At 43.0% G+C, this 10,613-nt stretch overlaps 1 long non-coding RNA gene across 1 annotated transcript in view; it reads left to right on the forward strand.

Annotated features, from left to right (window-relative positions):
• LOC139083351 (uncharacterized) overlaps nt 1-936 on the forward strand; it is a 124,503-nt gene extending 123,567 nt beyond the window's left edge. Inside the window, exon 3 of the long non-coding RNA XR_011539992.1 lies at nt 785-936. This is a non-coding gene — a long non-coding RNA (uncharacterized lncRNA). The remainder of the gene's footprint in view (nt 1-784) is intronic.
• The last annotated feature ends 9,677 nt before the right edge of the window (nt 937-10,613 follow it).

A 10,613-nucleotide genomic window follows, 5' to 3' on the forward strand; every position in this document is an offset into this window, starting at 1 on the left:
GATATCAGAGGATCCTGGCAAATAGAAATATTTGAAATTGTATTACTTGGCAAAGCAAAACTTTAATGTTTTATGAGTCATTACCCTTCTCAGCTGGGTTAGTCTATCAGAGAATGAGATGTGGAACAGGTACTTTTCTTGGGTGAGTTATTTAAATGAGAAACTGTAATGGAAGAAATCTGGGTGTCTGAGTCAGCTCCAGCACTAGGCATGTGGGGGACACCAAAACTAGGTGGAAAGCTGTCCAGGGCTGTTCTTCAGGCCATTGCCTCAAAATAGCACTCTGGTGCTAGAGTCCCTGCTCCAGAATCATGCGGGTGATGAAGATACAGATTCCTATGTCTCGTGTTAGATCTACTCCACCACAGTTTCTGAGTCTAAATCTGCATTTTAACCCAGCATGCTTAGGTGGTTCTAAATCAGGAGTTTCGTACTTGGGGTTCACAGACATGATAGGGCAGAGTTTTCAACCTTTAATATGCATTAGAATCACCTGAAGAATGGGATAAAAACCAGACCCTGGAATCTAACACGTACAGATGCTGCTTCAGAAGGTCCAGGTGGGTCAGGGAGCCTGCCTGCATTTTTAGTTAGCATCCCACATCTCTCTAATGCAGGCGGTCCAGAGATGTCACTCTGAGAAACCCTGCCTCAGATGTCTCAGGAGTTCTATGTTCTGCCAGCCTTTCTCTGCACCCGCACTCCTGGACAACTTACATGCAAATCTTCCGTGTACGTGCCTTTGTGCCATTTTATGCTAAAGAAAGTCTTTCGCTCTTTTCAGATCTCCAAAGAAATTTCAGTTCAGAAAAAAAGTTAAGACACCCTGCTGTAGATGTGGGCTCTTCTTACCAGTTCCAATACTTTCCTGAACCTCTGTGTAAGCAATACGGAAAAGAATGTATCAGCCAGCAGCTGCAGAAGCTGCTCCCTCAGGTAAGCGATGTGCTGCTCTAAAGACGCATAAGCCCCGTCCCAGCAGAAGCTTGGGGACAGGAGCACACCAAAAGCATTCAGTCTCCAGGTTCTGATTCCTTTCTCTCACTGCCCAGCCTTCATGCATTATTTTAGGGAAGCCAACTTTAAAATTAGGAAAACAATAATAATAATTTGTTTATATCACTTTCCTATGATTTACAGTGAAACGGAGCACCCTGTCTTTTCGTGTGTCCATGGTTTCCCCTGTGTTCACCCTAGCTCCAAGTATATCCTTATAAGAGGTTTTATTGTTGTTTTACTTTCTTTTCTGTTTTCGACTTATCTTGCATTCAAACAGAAGGGAATAAAAGGATGTGCAGATGTTGCTGTTATCTAGTCGTCAGGTTGGTGGAAAATAACCACAAAACATTTCAAGGCCAGAATTTTTGGAGTAACTGCCAAGTTACCAGCCTAAACAGTCCAAGGACACTGCACGTTGGAGTGGAAAGAACTCGGGCTTTGGAAGCTGCAAGATCTCAAAGCTTGTAGCTGTGTGACTCTGGGAAGGCAGCGTACACTCTTTGAGCCTCAGTTTCCCCATCTGCACGTAGGCAGGTGTCCTTTCTCCACTCCTCTGGGCAGGCTGACATTTTCTCAGCTCAGCCAACAGGAGGCAGTACATCTGCCTCTCTCGCCGTGAGTCCGCCCACCCCACAGGATGGTAGAGTAAGCTTTGAGTTTACTGAGGGTTTTGCATAGAAGTGGAGGGGGGTTTATATCACACCTCCCGAGTAAAGCTCTGTAAGCCCCCATGAACAGGTCTGCGCTCCCAAGTCTTTCCATCTCGCTGCTAATCAACAGCTCCTCTTCTCCCTCTCTGCGTCACCCTGTGCCCAGACTCACTGGCTGAGCTTTCTTGGTCTCCCCACTTCCAGCATCCGCATCCTCCACAGTCCTCTAAATCACTCTTCACTTCCTCAGTGCTCAGACCCCGCACCTCCAAACTCGTAAACCTCCAGCCACTGAGTGCTCAGAGAACAAGGACATCCCTCAGCTCCACCAGCCCCTTACCCTGGAAAACATACGCAGTTCAGCAGTTAGATGTTTTTTCATATTAATGACACCTTTTCTCCTCCTTTTTAAGAACCTTTGAATAAATTACAGTCATTTCCATATCACATATAAAAAGTGATAGACAGAAGAGGTGCCCATGGCTAGGGCTACTTCCCAGGAGCCCCAGCGACCCCAACAGCTGAGGGAGGAGCAGTATGTCACCAGTAATCCAACCAAGGCACACTCGTGTTCCACTACAGAGACCAGGAAGCTTGGCCTCTGGAGAAAGACGGTAAGAAGAGCTGGTGCATTTCTCACTTGTTGAAAGGGGAAAATAAGGCCTATGTGATAGGGCTATTCTAATGACTCACTGAGATAGCACCTATCAACCACCCAGCGGAGGGTCTGGCATCAGAAGGTGTTTAAGGAAGGACCTTTGGTCAGACCTACACTTGGTTTCCACGTTGATTCACTTTCCTGGCAGGAATTCCTTTTGCTGGGAGTTCCTTTGTTTTCCTTCATTTCTGTTTCATTTTTTAAAATATCCATAGTCTCTAAACTTCTTTCTTTGAAGCCATGCTGGCTGAAGTCAATTATCTTCACGGTGTGCATGGTGTTTCAGTTGCTGGGCCTTGATTGTGGTCCCCCCTGGGATGCACCACATTTGGTCTATCTTTGCTGTGTTTTAACCCCACCCTGCCGCTGCCCCTTGCCCCCACCAAAATCACTCACCATCAGTTTCCCACATTCTTGCTCCCAAGCCTCCTGCTGCTAATGGCCTGTGTCCAGGTCCCTTCATCATGTTCTCTTTGTTCCCACCCATTCTGGGTTAGACTGACACTTCTCTGGAGTCAAGGGAGCCTGTGACTCTCACGTTGTCATGTATTTCGCCCTAACTCGTCAATATTGGTCATTCATCTGTGGATCATCTCCTTTGCAGATTATCATGGAACCACTACATTTCACAGGGGAAGATCATTTTAAAGTCACTTCCGATTGGTCTCATTATTCTCTTCCTCACTCTGCTTCAGCCACACCAGCCCCTTTGCTGCATCTTGACCCTCACGGCACAATGCTGCCTCAGGACCTTTGCTGCCCTTCCCCAAGACAGCCACTCGGCCCACACCCTCACCTCTTTCAAGTCTTTGCTCAAATGTCATCTTCTCCTTGAGGCTTTCCCTGCTATATCCCTGTGCCACCCAACCTCTGCCCTGCTTTTTTGACTTCTAATGTGTGTGTGTGTATGTGTGTGAGAGAGAGAGAGACAGAGAGAGAGAAATGTATATAGTTTATAGTTTTCCTGCTTCCACTAGAATGTAAGCTTCAGGAGGGCAAGGATTTGTCCTTTTGCCTCACTAGGTATCCCCTATATTATATAGGGGAATATATATCTATATCTACATCTGGAATATTCTCTCTCTATATGTATCTAGAGTAGACCCTTGCACATAGTAGGTGCTTTGTATATAGTTGTTGAATGAATGAGTGAATCACTTATTTCAGACAATATATAGGCTCAGAGAGGTGAAATGAATTGTTGAAGGTCACACAGCTCTCTAAAGATAAAACTAGGAAGTTAAATCAGATCTCTGTCACAAAGTTCACTGTCTTTCCTTTGCCTCCAGCTGCCTCCATCATCAACCACAATCCATAGTGTTCTGCCTCTCAGGGTCACTAGCTCCTAGAACATACCTAGGGGAAGGCTTAGAGTCTGGCCCTCAGCAAGAATTAAAGGATGCAATGTCTTTAATGTTTTAAATGTATATATTCTTTATAAAAGCTGCTTCATTCGTTATGTTTCAGCCATGCTGCTCTCCCTTCAGTTCTTCAAATCCACCTCAGGGGCTTTGCACATACAGTTCCCTGGAATGCTATTTTCCCAGCTTCTGTTTTGACTGACTCCTTTCTCATCCTTCAAGCTTCAGCTTAAATGTACTTTCTTGAGAATTCATCCCTTACTACGCACATCAAAAACATGTCAGGGTTTTTTCTTTGTAATAATTGTCACTATTTGCTTGTGGTTATTTGTTTAGTCATTCTCCTCCTGTAGGGCAAAGGTCATTTCTACTTTGTTCACCTTTGTGCAACCAGTGCCAACACAGTGTCTGTAATGAATGGATCAATGGATAAGTCTATTATCAAATAAAATGCAAAGGATTTGGGGAATTACTTTGCCATTATTATGTGTTATTTCATGTTAGCCATCATAGCCACCTTTGGAATACATGATATCTAAAGAAGCACTACCAGTGGGTAAAAGGCCCTACGAGCCAACCACAGGGTGTCTGAGGAGCCGTCACATTCACTCTATGGTTGTTCATGTTGCTTTAGGGTTGTTTGTAACTCGCCAAGTAGATCCCAGGCTAGAAACTTGATGTCTCTTCATCACGGTAGAAATGCAGACACAGAAAATATACGTCCTATTGTATATGTTTATATGTAACATTGTAAGTCCTTACTTATAAACTGAGCTGTATCAAGCTGTGAAAACACTTATATTCGTATCCAAGTCAAGCCTTATGTGTCTTGTCTAATGTCTGTCTTGTTAGATTATTCCTAACTGGAATTTGGAGCTATTTCACATTAATGAATAAATATTCATCAAAAACTTATCCAGTGCCCATCCCTGAGAAGAAGGTAGGAGAGTTCTGGGATAATGGCCCTGTTCTCTAGAAACAGGCTATTTAGTAGGATGAACACGTTTTATACACAAGATGTCATAAACAGGATTATGTTCTATAATGCGTGTTGAGCAGGACAGACAGTAAGTACAATGGAATTTGGAGGGAGGAAAACAAATGTGTGTTGGAATCTTAAGAGAAGGGTTTACAAATGAGGTGGCATTTAACTGGACTTTGAAGGATGGGGGAAAATAAATCAACATCATTGTTGAGTGCCTACTGTGCATAAGGTACTGTACTAAATACTATTGGGGATACAAAGAATTATAAGACAGGGTCTATGCCCTGGGCGAGTTTGTGATCTAGTTGTAGAGACAAGACATAAATTAGTGAAAAGTTAAATAACATTATGAGAGGTAAATAGCAGCTTAAGACAAGAGCAGCCCAGGAGATGCCAGAAAGCATTGAGTGATTAATTACCTAAGGAGTGATGTAGATGGTAAAGCTTTAGGAGTTCAAAGAAGGTGGGCTGGGAAGGCTTCTCAGAAGACATAGGACTTCAATTCATGTTGGAAGGATGGGTGGGATTGGCTAGGAAGATGATGGAAGATGAGGAAAGACATTTTTGGGTAGGAAGAGTGGAGAATGACGTAAGCAAAAGTGAAGAGGCAGGGAAGGAAAAAGGTGTCAGAGGAAAATGACTGAACCAGATTGACTAGATCTGGTTAAATCAGATGAAAAATTAGAAAAGAGAATAGTTAGAAATAAAACTGGGGAGAAGGTTTAGGACCAGATCATGAAGGCAACGAAAGCTATACTATTGAGTTTACATATCACCCTCTGTGCAATTAAGAGACACTAACGATTTTGCATAGGGGCATGGTGTTTTAAAATGATGTGTCCAGCAGTGTAAAGAATGTCTTTGAAAAGAGCAGCTGTTCAGGAGGCTGACACAGAGGTCCAAGCTAGAAGGACCTAGTAAGTGCAATGGTGGCCATTCACAATGGCCATGGAAAGTAGGTAGACATATGACAGAGAAACTGCAAAGGAAAAATAAACACATTTTCATGGCTGGGTGAATAAGGAGTTGAAGAGAGAGATGGGTCAAATGTGGGTCTTGAAAGTTTCATGCCTGGATTTCTGGAGGATTCAGTAAACCGCACCCACTTATGCAAATGCACACTTATTGATTGAGCACATGCTATTTGCCAGATGCTGGGCTTAGATGTTGAAAATACAAATAGAAATAAGACAGGACCCCTGACTTTAAATTTCTTACAGTTTAAACTGGGGTAACAACATTCAATAAGCAATTTTGGGGTGCCCAATACCTTCAGGAATAATGATAGGCAATATCACATAGAGAAGTTTAGGAACCAGGAGAGAGAACTTTAGATTTTTGTTGTATAGAAAGGGATGTAGAACTTTATTTTAGATGCACAGAACTCAGGGTAATCGAAGGTCATAGAAATGTTCAGAGCAAAGACAAATGTAGATTTAAAGCTCAGCACAAAACCCAGGAAGGAAGATGTAGATCTGAGAGGGCTTTGGTTAAAGTGAATGGTTCACAAAGAGAAAGTATCCAGAGAGAAGAGATGGAGGCCGAAGTCTGAAACCTTAGGCTAGAATTGTGGTTAGAGTTGGCAAATTCAATATCAACTAAGACAGGATAAAGCTTAGTGCAGAGTTGAGACAGTGCAGATCACTCAAAGGTAGAGAGGCCTTAACTAGTCAACAGTGGGGGCTGCTCTGCAGAGATCAAGGCAGGGGCATTACCAAGAGGCTATGGAAGGGGTCTAGTTACGCAAGGAACCCTCTGGTCCCAGGACTTTTTGACCAAAGACTGGATGACCATGTCATGGATATCACAGAAAAACCCCCAAACTTGGTGGGAAATTGGGTTCAATTAATGATTTTCAACTCTGGTGTTTCAAACTGTGGTTACTAATGGTAACAAAGTATCTAAGTTTATAAATTATTTGCTTTTTTATAATAAAGCACAATAATTTACTCAAATAATAATTTTGTATTTGCTGACTTGCATTTAGATAGAGTTCCTTGAGTGGGAAAGAAAGGTAACTGTCTTGGCAATTGGACACAACTCCCAGCCGACGGCATGCCCACCAGCATCGGTAGCTGATCCAAATATTGACAGCACTGATGTGTATGGTTGAAAAATGCTGGGTGGGTTAAACACACCTCAGGTTCTTTTGTAACTCAAGACGTCAGTAACACAGTGACTTACCGATTACAGGTCATAGGTTGCAAGCTTCTGGAGAGTGGGGAACATGTATTTTACCCCTACATTTGTATCCCTTGCAAGATCTGATTCACCGGTGAGTACTTAATAATTTTCGTATATAAATAAACTGATCGAACCCTTTAGGAGAGCTGTATAGTTTCCATGGAGCAGGAAGAATTTTCTAGTACCCAGTCAGAAAGATGATTAAAAGAATCGAAATAGAGATAAAATCAAAGAAAGTGGCTTTTGTAATACGTTCACATCTGTGAATGTTCATTGCATGAGGACATATATCTGTGCTTTGATAACAGTAACTTAGGTTGGATATATGAAAGCCATTCCAGGGAATAAAGACTGGTAGACACTGAACTAAGATTGTCAAAAATGATGTGAATGGTAGTTCTCTGAAATTGCTTGAAAAATGAAAGCAATCAGTAGCCAAGGCTTTGGCCCTCTTCTTTTCCCTTCAATGATACAGCGATCCAGCCCTCCATATCCAATTTCTCTCCTTGCAACATATATTTGAGTGAATTTTCTATTTGTGAGAGTTTGACACTAACCACCTATTGGACCACTCTTAGGGACCAAACTCAGTCTGTCTCCTCGAAAATGAAAGTGACTTGGTACAACTGCATTGAACATTCAGCTGTGAATGTCAGGGAGTGAGATGCAACTAGCAATGAGCAATGAGTGTGAGTGAGAGGAGATGGGGTATGTATGTGTGTGTAATTTTTTCATCCCTCCTTCCATTCGGAGGGCAAATATATTTCTTCTTCCTTACAAGAGGACCCAGCATCACTGCTTATTGTAAATTGTAAGTTATATTTTCCATCCAGATATACCAGGAATGGAAATCACGGACTGAGTACATTATATTCCACTTTGCCCAATTCTCTCTTGCCCTACTCTCTGTTTTCATTTGTCCATTTATATATAACTCTGTTTTGTGGTCAGACGTTTACTATAAGCATTTCTGGAGCCTTTAACAACAGTCGTCTTCGCTTGACAGGTGACTCTCTGCTGAGAAAGGGCCAGAGGAACTTGAATACAAATCCTTTCTCCCACTTGGCCTCAATCTGGACTTTCTCCCGTCTTCCCTTCTGTCAGCTTCCTGCTCTATCTTTTCCATTCCATTGCCTCTCCCAAATTCATATTCAAAGAAGCTTTGAACATAACACAAGTCCTGCCAGAGCTAATTATAATTGCACATGGATTTTGTTATATGACATAGATTTTCTTCTAGCCTAAATATTTCAAATTGACCTATGAGAGGGAAAAAGAATTAACATGATAATTTTTCCCAGCCTCCCCTCTCCCTCTTGGGTTTCTCTTGAGGGGGACATTCTTTCCTTCCTCCTTGTGTGTGTCTATTTTTAATTCCCTGTCCCCTGCACCCTTATTTAAACCTGAAATATTGATGAACTCCACTTCAAGCTCAGCATTCATTAGCAGAAACTACATCTTAACTCAGTATAGGTGGATGAAAAGTCATAGGATTCCTTAGAGGCCAGAGGCAGTGAGATGCAGAGGCTAATATGGGGAGAAAAAGTGACAGTAAGCACTGATTTGAATGCTCTGTGGACTTGACACATAGTTGCGTGAGTGGGAGAAAAGGTGAATTTTGAGAAATGATCCGGGAAAGTCCCCTAGGTCACCGGGGTTCTGCGGTGTCTGGTGTAGGGTATGGATTCCAAGGGAGGTGAGAAGCTATTGGGGTGAGAATGTAAATTTGCAATCAGGCTTCCTGCGTTCAACCACCATCTGCGGATATTACTAGCTGCTGGATCTTGGGCATGACCCTTACTCATCTAAGAAGTTTCCTATAAAATAGGGGTAGTAACAGTTTCTATCTTACAGGGTTTGGGGGAGAAACTAGACAATGCTTATAAAAGCGTTCAGCACAGTGGCTGGCATATAGAAAGTCGGCAATAAGAAGTTGTGCTTGTTGTATGTTGTCTTCTTTACTAATGTCCACCCATAATCAGCTCATTTTGACTATTGTTTCTTCAACTATCTCTATGATAAGTTCATAATTCATGAAAGTGATGTTCAAAACTAATCATCAGCCTTAGAAAAAGGAGGGAAGGAAAGGACAGTTTGTCCCTTAGACAGTTGGGGTTGACGTCAATTTATTGTTTTCTATATTGTTCAAAACAATAATCTTAGTTGTGAGATATATATAAATAAATAGGTATGATAATAAATATGATGTATATATCATACATAACAGGACGGTGAGTGAAATGTTTCCTACTGCTTTGGAATTCGTATCTGGGGTGCAAAGCCCACCAGGAGTCAGGATCTCGGCAGCAGGAGGCTGAGGAGGCGGCGGGTAGCTCACAGGGCCGAGAGCTGGAGGACCGAGGGGTGGAAGAGGTCGAGCCTGAGCTGAATCTTCTCTACCGAAGGGTTGTGTTGTGAAGCTCACAGGGCACCCTGTAGAACTCGCACGTGTGTTTGAGGAGAGACAGCCCACATCTGGAAGCCTGCTGCACGGAGGGCTTCAATGGCCAATCTGCGCAGGCTACAGAAGCAGCCACAAGCAGCAGAGAGAGGACCACGACAGTGGCCCCACGTAAAGAGACACTTTCCTCCTTCCTCTCCTTTCTGCCCACCCCAGCATTCCTGGAAGAGTCAGGGTTTGCAGTGTGGGGGAACAGGAGGTGTCTCAGAGTCAGATTACTGTCCCAGGTCCCAACTTTTATGGGCTGAATTGTGTCCCCCCAAAAGCTATGTTGAAATCCTAACCCCCGGCACCTCAGAATGTGACTTTATTTAGAAATAGGGTCTTTACAGAGGTAGTCAAATTAAAATGAAGCATTAGGGTGAGCTCTAATAATATGACTTTTGTCTTATAAAAAGGGGAAATATGGACACAGACATACACAGAGAGAGGACAAAGTAAACAGACACAGGAAGGATGCCATGTGAAGATTAGAGTTATTCTACCACAAGCCAAGGAACACCTGGGGCTCCCAGAAGCTGGAGGAGGCGAGGAACGCTTCCCACCACTTTCAGATGGAGCGTGGCCCTGCCAACACCTTGACTTTGGACTTCTAGCCTCCAGAACTGTGAGACAATACATTTCTTTTGTTCTAAGCCACGCGGTTTGTGCTACTTTGTTCTGGAAACCCTAGGAAACTAACACACAGCTCAAAGCCGTGCTGAAGGGTGAGGAAGGAGACATGATTGAAGTCCACTGACGCTTTAACCTGGGCTATACTTTAAGAGCCAAAAATGACCAGAAAATTCTGTAATCTGCCCAAGATCTTATGGAAGGATGTGCTCTGTATTAGAAAAAGGAGGTTCTACAGAGCATCGATGGAAGCAGTGACTGGAAAAAATACAATTATTTTATGCACACACCCCACTGGGTTCTGACTGCTCAATAAACCAGTTACACACAGATTCAAATGTTCTCTGCCCACCAGACGCTTGGGCACTTCGCCAGGATTACTCTCAGGCTGCATGCTGGTTGTCATGACGACGTAGGTAGGAAACAATCCTATAACTTCCCCAGTTTATAGACTAGGACCGATGGTACTTCTAAGTGCTCTAATTACTTGTGTTTTGTGATTAAATCTGATGTTTAATGATGAACTCTTGGGACTGTAAATCTCTGAAATCTGACGCAGCTCCAAGGGCCTTAATGGAACTCCCTCAACGTAAGAGCTACTTCATAGGCAGCTTAGGGAAGAGACCACTTTTCACATCTTGCCTTTGCCTCTAGATTAATACCAGGAAGCTCTATACCCAAGAGAATCTCTACCACAGTCTAA

This window comes from Equus przewalskii, chromosome 5 (assembly GCF_037783145.1).
Source record: "Equus przewalskii isolate Varuska chromosome 5, EquPr2, whole genome shotgun sequence".
NCBI classification, from domain to species: Eukaryota; Metazoa; Chordata; class Mammalia; order Perissodactyla; family Equidae; genus Equus; species Equus przewalskii.